The 17493-nt window shown below is 48.9% G+C and overlaps 1 protein-coding gene across 2 annotated transcripts in view; it reads left to right on the top strand.

The window, feature by feature from the left end:
* Positions 1-3274: 3274 nt before the first annotated feature.
* Positions 3275-17493, top strand: part of PSKH1 (protein serine kinase H1) — a 38277-nt gene continuing 24058 nt past the window's right edge. For both annotated transcript variants that reach the window (XR_010114179.1, XM_055297691.2), the window contains exon 1: positions 3275-3672. The gene's annotated coding sequence lies outside the window, so the exon portion shown is untranslated. The remainder of the gene's footprint in view (positions 3673-17493) is intronic.

The raw sequence follows: 17493 nt of genomic DNA, 5'->3' as shown, positions 1-17493 counted from the left end.
AGAAACCCTGTCTCTACTAAAAATACAAAATTAGGCCAGGCACAATAGCTCACGCCTGTATCCCAGCACTTTGGGAGGCTGAGGCAGGAGAATCGCTTGAACCCAGGAGGTGGAGATTGCAGTGAGCCGAGATCGTGCAATTGCACTCCAGTCTGGAAAACGTGCGAAACTCCGTCTCAAAATACATAAATAAATAAGCAAGTCAGGCATGGTGGTGCGTGCCTGTAGACTCAGCTATTTGGGAGGCTGAGGTGTAGTGGGATTTTAAGGAATCAGAGAGACTGATGGGGTTCAGGAGGATATGTATTAATTATTTAGGTGCGTCGGCCCAGTCAGATTAACATCCAAAGGACTGAGCTCTGAACAAAGAGTTAAGTTACCTTTTAAGCATTTTGTGTGTGTGTGTGGGGAGATCTGTGCAGGGGGAAGCATATTACAGAAGCAAGAAACAAAGACAGTTATTAAATTAATTGAGACATGCATTACATCATTTCTCTTTTTTTTTTTTTTCTTTTGAGACAGAGTTTCACTCTTGTTGCCCAGGCTAGAGTGCAATGGCGTGATCTCAGCTCACCGCAACCTCCGCCTCCCAGGTCCCAGTTCAAGCAGTTCTCCTGCCTCAGCCTCCTGGGTAGCTGGGATTACAGGCATGCATCACCACACCTAGCTAATTTTTGTATTTTTGGTAGAGATAGGGTTTCACCATGTCGGCCAGGCTGGTCTCGAACTCCTGACCTCGTGATCCGCCCGCCTCGGCCTCCCAAAGTGCTGGCATTACAGGCGTGAGCCACCATGCCCGGCCACATTACATCATTTCTTACTTTTCAAGGAGAAGCATGTTTTACGACTTGAGTTTATCTGTCTAGTGACCTTGCAACTGCACAGCTAGTCAAACAGGGTCTTCACAATGCCTGGGAAAGGAGGAGAGATAAGGCTTCCTAGCCACAGAAAAACAGGCAGTTAATTTTTAAAGGTCTCCCGCTTTTTCTCTTTCTCAGGGGGAATTGGGTTTTCTTACATACAACTGAGTTTCTACTTACACATTATTTAATTTCTTTTAATTCCTGTTCCAGAGACAAGAGGATCCCTTGAGCCTAGGAGTTCGAGGTTACAGTGAGCTTTGATTGCTGCCATGCACTCCAGCCTAGATGACAGAGCAAGACCCTGTCTCTATTAAAAAAATTAAAAAGCCTGGGCACAGTGGCTCACGCCTGTAATCCCAGCACTTTGGGAGGCTGAGGCCAGTGGGTCACCTGAGGTCAGGAATTCAAGACCAACCTGGCCAAAATTTAAAAAATAAAATGAGGCTGATGAGGCAGATGTTTTGCTTAAACTCAAACAGCTCTGGAAGTGTCAGAGCTGGGATTTGATCCCAGGTATGTTTGGCCCCAAAGTCTATACCCTTAATTATTGCACTAGACTTTTGGAAACAATTTTTTAACTTTTTTTTTTTTTTTTTTGAGACAAAGTTTTACTCTTCTTGCCCAGGCTGGAGTGCAATGGTGTGATCTCCGCTCACTGCAACCTCTGCCTCCCAGGTTCAAGCAATTCTCCTGCCTCAGCCTCCCAAGTAGCTGGGATTACAGGTGCCCGCCACCACACCTAGCTAATTTTTGCATTTTTGGTAGCAATGGGGTTTCACCGTGTTGGCCAGGCTGGTCTCCAACTCCTGACCTCAGGTGATCCACTCACCTGGGCCTCCCAAAGTGCTGGGATTACAGGCACGTGAGGCACCGTGCTGGGCCACCATTGTTCTTTTTAAATGAAATTGTAAGAAACCTTACTACGGCTGGGCGTGGTGTCTCACGCCTGTAATCTCAGCACTTTGGAAGGCCAAGGAGGGCAGATTACCTGAGATTAGGAGTTTGAGACCAGCCTGGCCAACATGGCGAAACCCTGTCTCTACTAAAAATACAAAAGGGCTGGGTGCGGTGGCTCACACCTGTAATCCCAGCACTTTGGGAGGCCGAGGCGGGTGGATCATGAGGTCAGGAGATCAAGACCATCCTGACTAACATGGTGAAACCCCGTCTCTACTAAAAATACAAAAAATTAGCTGGGCGCGGTGGTGGGCACCTGTAGTCCTAGCTACTCGGGAGGCTGAGGCAGGAGAATGGCGTGTACCCAGGAGGCGGAGCTTGCAGCGAGCTGAGATTGTGCCACTGCACTCTAGCCTGGGTGATAGAGCAAGACTCTGTCTTAAAAAAAAAAAAAAAAAAAAAAATTGACCGGGCATGGTGGCAGGCGCCTGTAATCCCAGCTACTCGGGGAGGCTGAGGGAGGAGAATTGCTTGAACTCGGGAGGCAGAGGTTGCAGTGAGCCGAGATTGTGCCATTGCACAACAAGAGAGATTGTGCCTGACAACAAGAGCGAAACTCCATCCCAGGAAAAAAGAAAAGAAAGAAACCTTACTACATAAAATAGACAACAATTTTTTTTTTTTTTTTGAGATAGAGTCTCACTCCCTCACCCAGGCTGGAGTGCAGTGGTGCAATCTCAGCTCATTGCAACCTCTGTCTCCCAGTTCGAGCTATTCTCCTATCTCAGCCTCCCGAGTAGCTGGCACTACAGCAGCCTGCCACCACGCCTGGCTAATTTTTGTATTTTTAGTAGAGACAGGGTTTCACCTTGTTGGTCAGACCGGTCTCGAACTCCTGACTTCAGGTGATCCACCTGCCTTGGCCTCCCAAAGTGCTGGGATTACAAGTGTGAGCAACGGCGCCCAGCCAACGACAATGTTTTATTGGTGTTAATTTATTTTTAGGTTTAAAGTATAACATTAGCTTATACAGTCAATCAAAGACAGCTCCATGTGCAAAGTACATAATAAAGATTTGAATACATGAGCTACTGAAATGGGGAAGATGGATGGAGGTTACAATGCACTTACCATCTGCAGCACCTATTTTTCCCCCTCCAAGTTGGGTTGACTGTAAAGTGAACCAGTTCTGATCCTATAGAGAAGTCATTGTGAATGGTAACAATTTTTTAAAAATCCGCTTGCTTTTCAGACTCGGCATATAAATTAAATCAACAACAACAAATAACCATGAGTCCAGAAGTTGGCCCAAGATTGAGTTCACCAATCTACAAGTTAACCCTTTGCATCTCTTCTTTGATGGAGGCCAAATTCAACACATGGAGTGTTGAAATTATTCTAAGTGCAGTTTTAAGAAATAGATTTTGTTAATGAAAATTAAGTCTATCCTTTGCAGAGTTCCAGAGGCACTTCCAGAAACCTCTGTTGGAAAGCATTGTTTACCCAAGCTCGCATTACAGAGTCCCCTTTCCCCCAACCAGAAACTTGAAACTTTCTCCCTATTTCCCGCGATCCTTCCTTTTTCTATCATCGATCCGTCTCGCAGGCAGCGGTCAAGTTACTTTGAGCGACAAATAGACCCACCCCCTCAGGAGAGTGCCCGTCCCCGCCCCGAAGAGGTTGATTGGCAAGCCACGCTCGGAGATCCGCCAGCTGCGTAGCTCAGCTTCGGGAGAGTCCGCCCCCGTCCCGCCCTGTAGGTTTGTTTTGGCGTCAGCTGCGCGCTGTGATGACGCCACGACGCTAACGCCCGAGAATGGCTGTGGCGGCGGCGGAGGCGGTGGCCGCGGCCACTGCCCGGAGATGGCCGGCAGAGCCGCTGAGACGCCGAAGAGCCCGCCGCCCGCGCGAGGTGAGGCGGCCGGGCCCAGGACGACGGCCCGACTGGCGGGAGGGGCAGCCGAACTGTGGTCGTGGTCGCTTTCTGGCGCTCCAGGGCCTGCCCCTGGTCAGCCTGCAGCGTCGGCCCGTGCCCCGTGCTCCAGGGCCTACAGGGTTGGAGAGCAGGCTGGGCGATGGCTGCTCGGGTCCCCGGCGTCCGAGTCTGGACTGGCCTCGGAACGTGCTGTCGTGCTGGATAGCCCGTCTCTAGGCCCGCGTGGGCCTGGTGGACGTGGTCGGTTGCCCTGCCTGCTTGCTGTTCAGCCGCCCCGCGTCCAGAGCTGGTCAGGTTGATCCAACCTGGTTGTCCTTGTCCTTACTGCCTTCTCGCGCCCGGTGCCTACTCCACACCCCTCCTTTGCGTCTGCCAGGGGCCGGCGGGGCAGCTGATCGCTTCCTTGTGCAGGCTGGGAAATAGCAGGTCTGAGTCCAGCTGGGTTGCCTGCTTGGCAAGCTTGTCATTCCTCTACCTGCAAGGGGAAGCCTAGCCCCCGGCACTGAGTCCCCCTCCATAAAGCGGCTGAAGTGATAATTCCCACCTGAAAATCTGAATAAGTCCTTCACTGCCTGGAACTAGTTCCTTAGTGCCTTCAGGACAAAGGCCACACTTCTTAGCAAGGCATTCAGGGCTCTTCTTAATCTGGTGAAGGTTTAACCAGCCGATCAACACCAGAGCACTTCTGTGCTCCCTTTACGTAGTTTATTGTTGTTAAAGCGTGTGGCGCTCCTGTTAGCTCTGGTTTCATACCTTTGTGTTTTAGTATTACTAATTTTGAGACAAGGCCTCTATTGCCCAAGCTGGAGTGCAATGGCTCATTCATAGCTCACTGCAGCCTTGAACTCCTGGACTCAAATGATCCTCCCACCTCAACCTCCCAAGTAGCTGAGACAACAGGCGCTCCCCTCCACGCCTGGCTAAGTTTTAAAATTTTTTGTAGGGCCTGGGAGTCTGGCTTTGTTGCCAGAGCTGGCTTCAAGAGACCCTCCCGCCTAGGCACCTAACGTATTGAGATTATTAATACAAGCGTGAGCCGCTGTGCTTGGTCCGCTTGTGCTTTAGATAACGCAGTTTTCTCAGTTTGCTATACACTGCCTTCCACCCCACCGACCACCTACCAGTGTTGGAAACTTGTATCTGTCCTATAAAATCCACCTGAGATGTCACTTCCTAGGAAAAAAATCTCCCTTGCTTGGCATGTAACCATTAACTCCTCTATATCCATGCTGCTACTGTTGAGTACATCCTGTTGTGTCACATGGTGGTCTTCTGTCTGCATATGTCTGGCTCTGTGCCTGGCATAAAATAGGGGCTAGCCTCCAGTAGCATTTGCTGAATGCTGACTTATGAATGGATAGATTCAACTGTATTTTTGAGCACCTGTCAGGGCTAGGATCTGAGATGAGCACAGCAAATGCAAGTGTATGTGTGTGATAGGTGGTACAGCCTCTTAATCCTGGATAGTCCAAAATCTCCTGGGATAATTTTGTGATACAAATTCAAGAACCTCACTGTCTGAGTTAGGTTTTTTTTGTGTGTGTGTGTGTGTGTGTGACGGAGTTTTGCTCTTTTCACCCAGGCTGGAGTGCAATGGCGCGATCTTGGCTCACTGCAACCTCTACCCCCCAGGTTCAAGTGATTCTCCTGCCTCATCCCCCAGAGTAGCTGGGATTACAGGCAAGTACCACTATACCCAGCTAATTTTTGTATTTTTAGTAGAGACGGTGTTTCACCATGTTGGCCAGGCTGGTCTCGAACTCCTGACCTCAGGTGATCCACCTGCCTCGGCCTCCCAAAGTGCTAGGATTACAGGCATGAGCCACTATGCCCGGCTGAGATATTTTTTTTTTTTTTAAACAGAGACGAGGTCTTGCCATGTTGCCGAGGCTGGTGTCGAACTCCTGGGCTCAAGCAATCCTCCCACCTTGGCCTCCCAAAGTTTTAGGGTTACAGGCAAGAGCCACCACACCTGGCCCACTCTTTGAGATTTTGATGAAGATGATCTGGGGTAGGAATCTGTTTTTTTTTTTTTTTTTTTTCCGAGATGGAGTCTTGCTCTGACACCCAGGCTGGAGTGCAGTGGTGCGATCTCGGCTCACTGCAACCTCCACCTCCCAGGTTCAAGCAATTCTCCTGCCTTAGCCTCCCGAGTAGCTGGGATTACAATCACGCACCACCACGCGCGGCTAATTTTTGTATTCTTAGTAGAGACGGGGTTTTTTCCTGTTGGCCAGGCTGGTCTCGAACTCTTGACCTCGTGATCCACCCGTCTCAGCCTCCCAAAGTGCTGGGATTACAGGTGTGAGCCACCGCGTCTGGCCAGGTATCTGTATTTTGAAAAAACTTCCCAGATAACTTTATTGTGCTTCCTCATTGAAGATCTTTGTCATCGCCTAGGAAAACTGTTGTCTCCTTTGTCCAGTGAGAAGGGCTTGCCTTGTAGACTCCTGTTGTGGTCTTATGCCTAGAAGCATGGGCTTTGGTGTCAGAAAGACCTAGATTCAGTTTCTGGCTTTTCTGAAATCTTGAGATTCTCTAAGTCCTAATTTCCTTATTCCAAAATAGGAATAATCCTGCCTACTACATGTGCTTGTAGAGAGGAGTGAGATGGTACATATAAGATCCTCAGCAAAGTTGGCACTCAGTTAATGGAAGCCACTTTTATTACTAATGGCTCCTCTTCCCAGAGTTTCCCTTGTCAAAAGAAGGTCTTGTCTTCTTTTTTATTTTCTTTTTTTTTTTTTTTTGAGACGATGTCTCGCTCTGTCGCCAGGCTGGAGTGCAATGGCGTGAGCTCAGCTCACTACAGCCTCCGCCTCCCAGGTTCAAGTAATTCTTCTGTCTCAGCCTCCTGAGTATCTGGGACTACAGACACCTGCTACCATACCCGGCTAATTTTTGTATTTTTAGTAGAGACGAGGTTTCACCGTATTGCTCAGGCTGGTCTCAAACTCCTGACCTCAGGTGATCCGCTCACCTCGGACTCCCAAAGTGCTGGGATTACAAGCATGAGCCACCACAACCGGCTAGAAGGTCTTGTCTTAATAAGCGTGTTTGTTCTTCAGGCTTAGTTGTGTGTAGGAAGCTGCTTTGTATTATATGATTTCCTCAAGGTCATTTCTGGTCATTGGGGAAAACTGACAATAGTGTGCTTCTTTTTTTTTTTTTTTTTTTTGAGACGGAGTTTTGCTCTTGTTGCCCAGGCTAGAGTGCAATGGCTCAATCTTAGCTCACCACAACCTCTGCCTCCTGGGTGCAAGTGATTCTCCTGCCTCAGCCTCCTGCAATACGGTGCTTCTAAATCAGGGTTGATTCAGTTGGCCATGCCCCTAGAAGAGATTTGGAATGCTGATTCACTAGAGGGTGGGTTTGCTGAATAAGCACATTGTCTAGGTCTAATTGTAGTTTTGTGCTTGTTAAGTTGTATAAATGAGCTAGAAAAAGTGCAGCCCTCAGGAAACCTGTTTGCATCTAACACTGAGCTCCAGTTGCACTTCACCTCAGGCATCTGGTTGGCATCTAGAACAGAATGCCCCTACAGAAGTAGGTGCTGGAGTTCTCTATCATAATCACAAGTTCATAGTTAAATGAGTGAGACTTTGGTTTGGCCTTCTGTTTTACTTTGGAAGTGTGAGTGTGTAATATGGGCAACTTAGGTCCTCTTCACAGTTTCTCAGCTGTATGATGTGAATGGGCTATAGTTGTGCCAAAGTATCGACCTTTTTTTTTTTTTTTTTTTTTTGAGACGGAGTCTCGCTCTGTCACCCAGGCTGGAGTGCTGGAGTGCAGTGGCGCGATCTCAGCTCACTGCAAGCTCCGCCTCCTGGGTTCACGCCATTCTCCTGCCTCAGCCTCTCCGAGTAGCTGGGATTACAGGCGCCCGCCACCACGCCCAGCTAATTTTTTATATTTTTAGTAGAGATGGAGTTTCACTGTGGTCTCGATCTCATGACCTCGTGATCCGCCCGCCTCGGCCTTCCGAAGTGCTGGGATTACAAGCATGAGCCACCGCGCCCAGCCTAGTATCGACCCTTAAGCTTCAGGATAGCCGAGAACAGCTGTCTCCACTGACTCCCGGGTGTTATACAATAGTATCATTCTGTCATTCTCTGTGTGTATCTTGGCAGGGGGAAAAATTTTTGAGAAAAAGAAGTACAGCCCTGGAAGAAGGGAAGCAGTTCTGCTTGTTGAGAGCTGGAGAGAGACTTACTTATTTGAACTCGCTTTCCTTCCAGGAATCTTACTCAAGGAGCATTAAGCCGGTTTGTGTTGGCTAGATCATCACTGAGCTAATTCTTGGTATAGCCCTCTGTTGCCATGGTGTCTGATGTGATGCTAAGGTGGAAAAATGTGATGTTTTCATTTGCTGGGAGAAAGTTTTCTTTCCAAGCTGCCAGCCTTGAAATGACCTCTCAGGGCATCCTAAGAGTTATGGATCAAGGGACTCTTGGTGTGGAGCCATTCAGGCTGTAAGTTCCTTGAGAGTAGAGACTATGACTGCCTTCTTTTTGTTTGTCGCAACCTCTGGCAGAGTTCCTGACTCACAGCAGGAATTCAGTAAATATTTCTGGGTTGAACGTTGGGATTTTGGAAGGAGAACCCCAGGTGCATTGCCAGGTCTGTATTTCTGATGATGGCAAGGTCTCACTCTGTTGGCCAGGCTGGAGTGCAGTGGCATAATCATAGCTCACTGCAACCTTGCCGGCACAATCATAGCTCACTGCAACCTTGCCTTCCCATGCTCAAGTGATTCTCCCACCTCAGCCTCCTGAGTGGCTGGGACTACAGGCACACAGCACCACACCCAGCTAATTTTGTTTTTTTGGAGACAGAGTCTTGCTCTATCCCCCAGGCTGGAGTGCAGTGGCGCCATCTCGGCTCATTGCAAGCTCTGCCTCCCAGATTCACACAATTCTCCTGCCTCAGCCTCCCGAGTAGCTGGGACTACAGGCGCATGCTGCCACGCTCGGCTAATTTTTTTTGTATTTTTAGTAGAGACGGAGTTTCACTGTGTTGGCCAGGCTGGTCTTGAACTCTTGACCTCATGATCCACCTGGCTCAGCCTCCCAAAGTGCTGGGATTACAGGCGTGAGCCACCGCGCCCAGCCACACTCAGCTAATTTTTTAAACATTTTTTGTAGAGAGGCCAAGACAGGGATCACTTGGGCTCAAGAGGTCGAGAACAGCCTGGGCAACATGGTGAAACCCTGTCTCTACTGAAAATACAAAGATTAGCCAGGCATCCTAGGTACTCGGGGGCTGAGGCACAAGAACCGCTTGAACCTGGGAGGAGGAGGCTGCAGCGAGCCGAGATTGCGCCACTGTGCTCCAGCCTGGGTGACAGAGTGAGACCCTGTCTCAAAAAAAAGAAAAACTTTTTTTTTTTGTAGAGACAAGGTCTTCTTATGTTGCCTAGCCTGGTTTCAAACTCTTGGCCTCAAGTGATCCTCCTGCCCTGGCCCCCAGAGTGTTGGGATTATAGTCGTGTGCCACTGTGTCCAGCCTTATTTTTGGAATTATTGAGAAATTGCTACCTACTTCATTTTTTTGTTTTTGTTTTTTTTTTTGAGATGGAGTCTCGCTCTGTCACCCAGGCTGGAGTGCAGTGGCATGATCTCGGCTCACTGCAAGCTCCGCCTCCCGGGTTCACGCCATTCTCCTGCCTCAGCCTCTCCAAGTAGCTGGGGCTACAGGCGCCCGCCACCACGCCCGGCTAATTTTTTGTATTTTTAGTAGAGATGGGGTTTCACTATGGTCTCAATCTCCTGACCTCGTGATCTGCCCGCCTTGGCCTCCCAAAGTGCTGGGATTACAAGCGTGAGCCACCGCGCCCGGCCTACCTACTTCATTTTGGTAGACAGTTTTTCTTTCTTTCTTTTTTTTTTTTTTTTTTTTTTTTGGAGACGGAATCTCGCTCTGTTGCCCAGGCTGGAGTGCAGTAGCGCGATCTCGGCTCACTGCAACCTCCGCCTTCCGGGTTCAAGCAATTGTCTGCCTCAGCCTCCCAAGTAGCTGGGATTACAGGCATGTGCCACCACACCCAGCTAATTTTTGTATTTTGAGTAGAGATGGGGTTTCACCATCTTGGCCAGGCTGGTCTTGAACTCCTGACCTTGTGATCCACCTGCCTCGGCCTCCCAAAGTGCTGGGATTACAGTTGTGAGCCACTGCGCCCAGCTGGTAGACAGTTTTTCAAAACATGTCAGTAGAATACAGAGATCTTTGCAGGTGACAGGTTATAAAGCTTTGCTTGGAGAGGGCAAGGGTTCCTATGGTTCCTTGCCTGGAAGACATTCACAGACCCTGCCTCTATGGATAGGAAATTGTTTCAGGATTCATCCTTGCTCCCCGCCCCGGGACCCCTAGCTTTCCCCACAAATGGGGCTAGGTTTGGCAGCTTGTGAACAAACTTGCTTTGGCATTCAGATAAGAATCTGTAAAACTCAAACAGACTTCCTTCATTGTTGAGGATATTTACAGGGTGTCCAAAGAGTGTGGCTATGGTTTAACCACCGATCTGGCCTCTTCAACATTTCTAAGGTTCTAGAATTGTTGACTTGCAGCAAATAGAAATCCAAGAGCCAGATCACATTTCTTTTTTTTTTTTTTTGGAGACGAGTCTCGCTCTGTCGCCCAGGCTGGAGTGCAGTGGCGTGATCTCGGCTCACTGCAAGCTCTGCCTCCCGGGTTCACGCCATTCTCCTGCCTCAGCCTCCCGAGTAGCTGGGACTACAGGCGCCCGCCACCACACCCAGCTAATTTTTTGTATTTTTAGTAGAGACGGGGTTTCACCATGTTAGCCAGGATGGTCTCGATCTCCTGACCTCATGATCCGCCCGCCTCGGCCTCCCAAAATGCTGGGATTACAGGCATGAGCCACTGTGCTGGCCCACATTTCTTTTATTTATTTATTTATTTATTTATTTTGAAATGGAGTCTCGCTCTGTTGTCCAGGCTGGAGTGCAGTGGCATGATCTCGGCTTACCGCAACCTCTGCCTCCCAGGTTCAAGTGATTTTCCAGCCTCAGCCTCCCAAGTAGCTGGGATTCCAGGTGTCCACCACCACACTCGGCTAATTTTTTTGTATTTTTTTTTTTTTTTTTTTTTTTTTGAGACGGAGTCTTTCTCTGTCCCCCAGGCTGGAGTGCGGTGGCACGATCTCTGCTCACCGCAACCTCCACCTCCTGGGTTCACGCCATTCTCCTGCCTCAGCCTCCCGAGTAGCTGGGACCACAGGCGCCCGCCAGCACGCCCGGCTAATTTTTTTGTATTTTTTAGTAGAGACGGGGTTTCACCGTGTTAGCCAGGATGGTCTCGATCTCCTGACCTTGTGATCCACCCGCCTCGGCCTCCCAAAGTGCTGGGATTACAGGCTTGAGCCACCGCGCCCGGCCTATTTTTTTGTATTTTTAGTAGAGATGGGGTTTCACCATGTTGGACGGGTGGTTTCAAACTCTTGACCTCAAGTGATCCACCTGCCTCGGCCTCCCAAAGTGCTGGGGCTACAGGCATGAGCCACTGTACCTGGCCCGTTTTTCTTTTTTTTTTTTTTTCTTGAGACAGAGTGCTGCCTTGTCGCTTAGGCTGGAGTGCAGTGGCATGATCTCAGCCTACTGCAACCTCTCCTTCCCAGGGTCAAACGATTCTCCTGCCTCAGCTTCTGAGTAGCTGGGATTACAGGTGCCCACCACCATGCCCCAGAAATTTTTTTGTATTTTTAATGGAGACGGGTTTCACCATATTGGCCAGGCTGATCTTGTACTCCAGACCTCAGGTGATCCACCCGCCTTGGCCTCCCAAAATGCTGGGATTATAGGCGTGAGCCACTGTGCCCGGCCAGACCACATTTCATTTGCTCTGAGTTCAGCACTTTGATAAGTACCAAGGGAGTTCTGGAAACCTGAGAATGGCCCCTTCCCTCAAAGGTCTGACAGCTGTAGTGATCAAAGGGAGTCTGGAGTAGAGCAGTGAGCAGTGTGACTCAGATTATAGTTGGAATGTAGGTTTCTAAAGCAGACCCTTCAGGAAAGATCCTCAGGAAAGCTTTGTGGGTTCACCAACTCAGTGGCATGGGGAAGGATCGAGGCCTTGACTGGATGAGGCCCAGCACTGCTGGAGTCTTTCCCCAGTGATAGAAGGAGCCCCAGTGGGGAACTAGGATATTTGGATCCGAGATGTTTGGTCACCACCGTCTGAGTGGCTTTGGACGAGTCTCTTTACCTCTCCTGGACTGTCATTTCTGTAGATTGTCAGTGAGGACGATAATGCTGAAGGCTCACACCCATTGCCACACTCTGTCCAGTGTGCGTGCCTTCTTTGAAGAGTGCTTTGGACCAGGCTGGGAGTTGAAGGTTTGGAGGCAGACTCTAGAGAATTGGGTACTTTCTGCAAGATGACATAGTGTGACCCTCCTGGGAAGTCTTTTCCTGAAGCTTCCTTACTCATCCTTGCCCATCCCTACACCCACTGTGATCTCTGGGCTAGGGGCACACACAAGAGATGCTGGGAACAGGAAAAGGCTCTGCTCTTCTTCCTCGGAGCTTTACCAACTACCTCCCGTGTCATAGAGTCTGCATTTTCACCTGACCACAGTGTGGAGAGGGAGTTTAACAGATGTGATGGGACTGTGGAGCAGCTGTGATCACCTGGGGGCTGTTGCCCATTGTCCCCACCTCTCAGCCAGCACCCTCTCTTCTCTATGTTCTTTTTTTTTTCCCCCTCTCTTGGCCAATTTAGTCTAATACCATCCTCCAGTTTCAATCTGTAGTTTGGATGGTGGAGTACCCGCATCAGCCTGTCTTTTACAGAGTTTCTGATTGGAATCAGTGGGAGAGAAACTATGTCTCAGGAAGAGAGAAGGAAGGTCAGAGGGAAAATCATTGACTCTCTTATTGCCGACTGACTTTATTTTGTTTTCTTTCTTTCTTTCTTTCTTTCTTTCTTTCTTTCTTTCTTTCTTTCCTTTCCTTTCCTTTCCTTTCCTTTCCTTTCCTTTCCTTTCCTTTCCTTTCCTTTCTTTCCCTCTCTCTCTCTCTCTCCTTCCTTCCTTCCTTCCTTCCTTCCTTCCATCCATCCATCCATCCATCCTTCTTTCTTGACAGTTTCACTCTATCACCCAGGCTGGAGTGCAGTGGCGCGATCTCAGCTCACTGCAACCTCCGCCTCTTGGGTTCAAGCAGTTCTCCTGTCAGCCTCCCAAGTAGCTGCGACTGCAGGCGCATGCCACCATGCCTCGCTGATTTTTTTGTATTTTAGTAGAGATGGGGTTTCACCATGTTGCCCAGGCTGGTTCATCCTGAGTTCAGGCAATCCACCTGCCTCAGCCTCCCAAAGTGCTAGGATTACAGGCGTGAGCCACTGTGCCCGGCCTATTTTTTTTTTGGAGACAGGGTCTTGCTCTGTTGCCCAGGCTGCAGTGCCATAGCACAAACACAGCGCACTGCAGCCTTGACCTCCCTGGCTCAAGCAATCCTCCCACCTCAGCCTCCTGACTATCTGAGACTACAGGTGCATGCCACCACTCCTGACTAATTTTTTGTAGAGATGGGGGCCTCACTATATTGCCCTGGCTGGTCTCAGACTCCAGGGCTCAAGCAATCCTCCCACTTTGGCCTCCCAGAGTGCTAGGATCGCAGTGTAAACCACTGCGCCATGATGCTGACTTACTTTTGATCCCTGTGCAGGTTTTATTTGTTTAAAGTGAAAAGTGAGGCCGGGTGTAGTGGCTCACACCTATAATTCCAACACTTTAGGAGGTGGAGGGGGCGGATCACTTGAGGCCAGGAGTGTAAGACCAATCTGGCCAATGTGTTGTAACCCTGTCTCTACTAAAAATACAAAAATTAACCAGGCATGGTGGCACATGCCTGTAGTCCCAGCAACTTGGGAGGCTAAGGCACGAGAATTGTTTGAACCTGGGAAGCGGAGGTTGCAGTGAGCTGAGGTTGTGCCACTGCACTCCAACTTAGGTGATAAAGTGAGACTCCATCTCAAAAAAAAAAAAGAAAAATGAATCAAAAAGTTAGGTCTTTTGTTTTTTGTTTTTTTGAGACAGTCTCGCTCTCTCGCCCAGGCTGGAGTGCAGTGGTGCAATCTTGGCTCACTGCAACCTCCGCCTCCCTGGTTCAAGCGATTCTTCTACCTCAGCCTCCTGAGTAGCTGGGATTACAGGCACGTGCCATCACATCCGGGGATAATTTTTGTATTTTTAGTAGAGACGGGGTTTCACCCATGTTGATCAGGCTGGTCTCAAACTCCTGACCTTGTGATCCGCCCACCTCAGCCTCCCAAAGTGCTGGGATTACAGGCATGAGCCACTGTGCCCAGCCAGGCCTTTTCTTTTCTCCTTAGTTTTTTCCCTGAGGACCAGACTAAGTCCTCATTTAAACAAAAATTTAAACAAAAATACACAGTACAGGTGCCTGTAGACTGTTTATTTTGTGAATCTAGGGTTCTGCTTCTTCACCAGGAAGAAGTGACATCTGAGTGGCTGTGCTGGGTTACTCATGCAGTTTGTCTTGCCTCCGAATGGTGGTAGATGTTGCTTACTGAGTGGTCGTGGGCATCAGGGTGAGGGACTTGTGTTCTGCCTCAGGAATACCAGCCCAAGAGGAGCTTCAGTCCTTCACTGCATGAGGTGTTGTGTTTTCTCTGAAAGAAGAAATAAGTCTGCAAAATTCCACAGTCCGTAGTTCTATCCTGTGGCCTCTGCAAAAAGGAACCTCAGTTCTAAATGCCTTTGTTTAACATTATTTCCTAGTTGCCATGTGGAACTTCCTGTGCGTTTGGGTGAGAACAGCAGCAAATCCTGAAGAGCCTTGTGGAGGAATCTTTTCCTCTTACGTGAAGAAAAATAAACTATTTTTGTTTTGTTTTGTTTTGTTTTGTTTTGCTTTGTTTTTCAGACAGGATTTCTCTCTGTCTCCCAGGCTGGAATATAGTGGTACCATCACCACTCACTGCAGCCTCAACCTCTTGGACTGAAGCAGATCCTCCCACCCTAGCCTCCTAAGTAGCTGGGATCACAAGCACATGCCACCATACCTGACTCAATTTAAAAAATGTTTGGTAGAGATAGGGTCTTTCTGTGTTGCCCCGGCTGGTCTCGAACTCCTGGACTCAAGTAGTCCTCCTGCCTTGGCCTCCCAAAGTGCTGGGGTTACAGGCATGAGCCACTATGCCCCATAGATAAACCGCATTTTTTTCTCTCTCTCTCTTTTTGAGATGGAGTCTCGCTCTTTTGCCTAGGCTGGAGTGCGGTGGCACAGTCTCAGCTCACTGCAACCTCCGCCTCCCAGGTTTAAGCGATTCTCCTGCCTCAGCCTCCCGAGTCTTTTCAGACATCAGATTCTGTATCCAGTAACCCACAGTAAATGTCACATGGATGGTCTACATGCACCCCACACATCCAAAACTGAACTCTTTCCACTGCTTCCCAAATCTGTGCTTCCCGCTACACTCCTGACCACTTGCCCTTGAGCTGTGCAAGGGACTGGGTGCTGTCCTCATTCTTCCTTCCACCCAACATGGAAGTTCTGCTGCTGATATCTCTCGATTCCACTCCACTGTTTGGGGTACTACACTCTTTTTTTTTTTCCTTTTTGAAACAGGGTCTTTCTCTGTCACCCAGGCTGGAGTGTAGTGGTGTGATCATAGTTCACTGCAGCCTTGATCTCTTGGGCTCAAGCAATCCTCCTGCCTTGGCCTCCAAAGTAACTGGGACTACAGGTGCATACCATCATACCCAGCTGATTTTTTTTTTTTTTTTTTGAGACAGAGTCTCACTCTGTCACCTAGGCTGGAGTGCAGTGGTGTGATCTCGGCTCGCTGCAACCTCCGCCTGCTGGGTTCAAGTAATTCTGCCTCAGCCTCCCGAGTAGCTGGGATTACAGGCATGCGCCACCACGCCCGGCTAATATTTTTGTATTTTTTTGGTAGAGATGGAGTTTCACCATATTGGCCAGACTGTTCTCGAACTCCTGACCTTGTGATCCGCCCACCTCGGCCTCCCAAAGTGCTGGGATTACAGGCATCAGCCACCACGCCCAGCCTAATTTTTGTATTTTTAATAGAGACAGGGTTTCTCCATGTTGGTCAAGCTGGTCTCAAACTCCCTACCTCAGGTGATTCGCCTGCCTCAGCCTCCCAAAGTGCTAGGATTACAGGCGTGAGCCACCGTGCCTGGACTACCCAGCTAATTTTTTAATCTTTTGTAGAGACAGGGTCTCACTGTGTTGTCCAGGCTAGTTTCAAACTCCTGCACTCAAGCTATCCCCCCACCTCAGCCTCCCAAAGAGCTGTGATTACTCCTAGTGCTGGGATGGCCACACCTGGCCAATGGGACACCACACTCTTACTGGTCCTTTTTTAATTTTTTTTTTTTTTTTTGAGGCAGAGTCTCACTCTGTAGTGGCGCGATGTCTGCTCACTGCAACCTCTGCCTCCCACATTCACGCCTTTATCCTGCCTCAGCCTCCCGAGTAGCTGGGACTACAGGCGCCCGTCACCACGCCTGGCTAATTTTTTGTGTTTTTAGTGGAGACGGGGTTTCACCGTGTTAGCCAGGATGGTCTCGACCTCCTGACCTCGTGATCTGCCCGCCTCGGCCTCCCAAAGTGCTGGGATTACAGGCGTGAGCCACCGCGCCCGGCTCTTACTGGCCCTTTTAATCCACTTTGACCCTCCTCCAGGTCAACCTCATCCTTCTCTCTAAACACAGATCTGAATGCCTCTTTTCTTGTAAACCCTTTCGTAGCTCTCCTTCACTTCCCGGGAAGGTCCTGGTCCTCACTTGTGTTGCTCTCCATAACCAGCTTCTGCTGATCTTCTATAACTTCATCTCCACATCCCTGCCCTTGTACCACCAAACTGCCCATTCCTAGATGCAGGATGTTACTCTGGGTTTCTGAGCCTTTGCAGTGTGTTATTCTCTCTACCTGAAACACCATTCCCACCTTTCCTCATCTGACTCATTCTTGCTTCAAAATTCAGCATGGAGGTTACCTCCTTCAGGAAGGTTTTTCTAACCCCAGCTTCACTCTACATATCTACTGTTGGTTCTTAAGCTTAACACTTACCATGTTATATTGAAATTATGTTTTTGGCTGGGCACAGTGACTCACACCTGTTATCCTAGCACTTTGGGAGGCGAAAGCCGGTGGATCACTTGAGGTCAGGAGTTGGAGACCAGCCTGGCCAACATGAAACCCTTTCTCTGTACTAAAAATACAAAAATTGCCAAGGTGAAGTGGCAGGTGCCTGTAATCCCAGCTACTTGGGAGGCTGAGGCATGAGAATCGCTTGAACCCGGGAGGCAGAGGCTGCAGTTAGCTGAGATCGTGCCACTGCACTCCAGCCTGGGTGAAGGAGACTCTGTCTCAAAAAAAGAAAAACAAAATTATCTGTTTTTATGCTTTTCTCTTTATTTAGATTGTGAGTTTATTGACCATGTTCTACTTGTTTTTGTGTGTGTGTTAAAATATAACCTACATTGGACCATATTTTATTTATTCCTTTGCCCCTGGTATCTACTAGATATTTAATAAATGTTTTATCTGAATTGATAATTTCTCTTCCAGTTCTATTTGTCATAATTTTTTTTTTTTCTTTTTGAGACAGAGTTTCACTCTTGTTGCTCGGGCTGGAGTGCAATGGCGTGATCTTGGCTGACTCTAACCTCTGCCTCCCGGGTTCAAACAATTCTTCTGCCTCAGCCTCCCAAGTAGCTGGGATTAGAGGCATGTGCCACCAAGCCCGGCTAATTTTGTATTTTTAGTAGAGATGGGGTTTCACCAT

The sequence above is a fragment of the Symphalangus syndactylus genome, chromosome 11 (genome assembly GCF_028878055.3).
Source record: "Symphalangus syndactylus isolate Jambi chromosome 11, NHGRI_mSymSyn1-v2.1_pri, whole genome shotgun sequence".
NCBI classification, from domain to species: domain Eukaryota; kingdom Metazoa; phylum Chordata; class Mammalia; order Primates; family Hylobatidae; genus Symphalangus; species Symphalangus syndactylus.
This window is presented reverse-complemented; position numbering and strand designations above follow the sequence as displayed.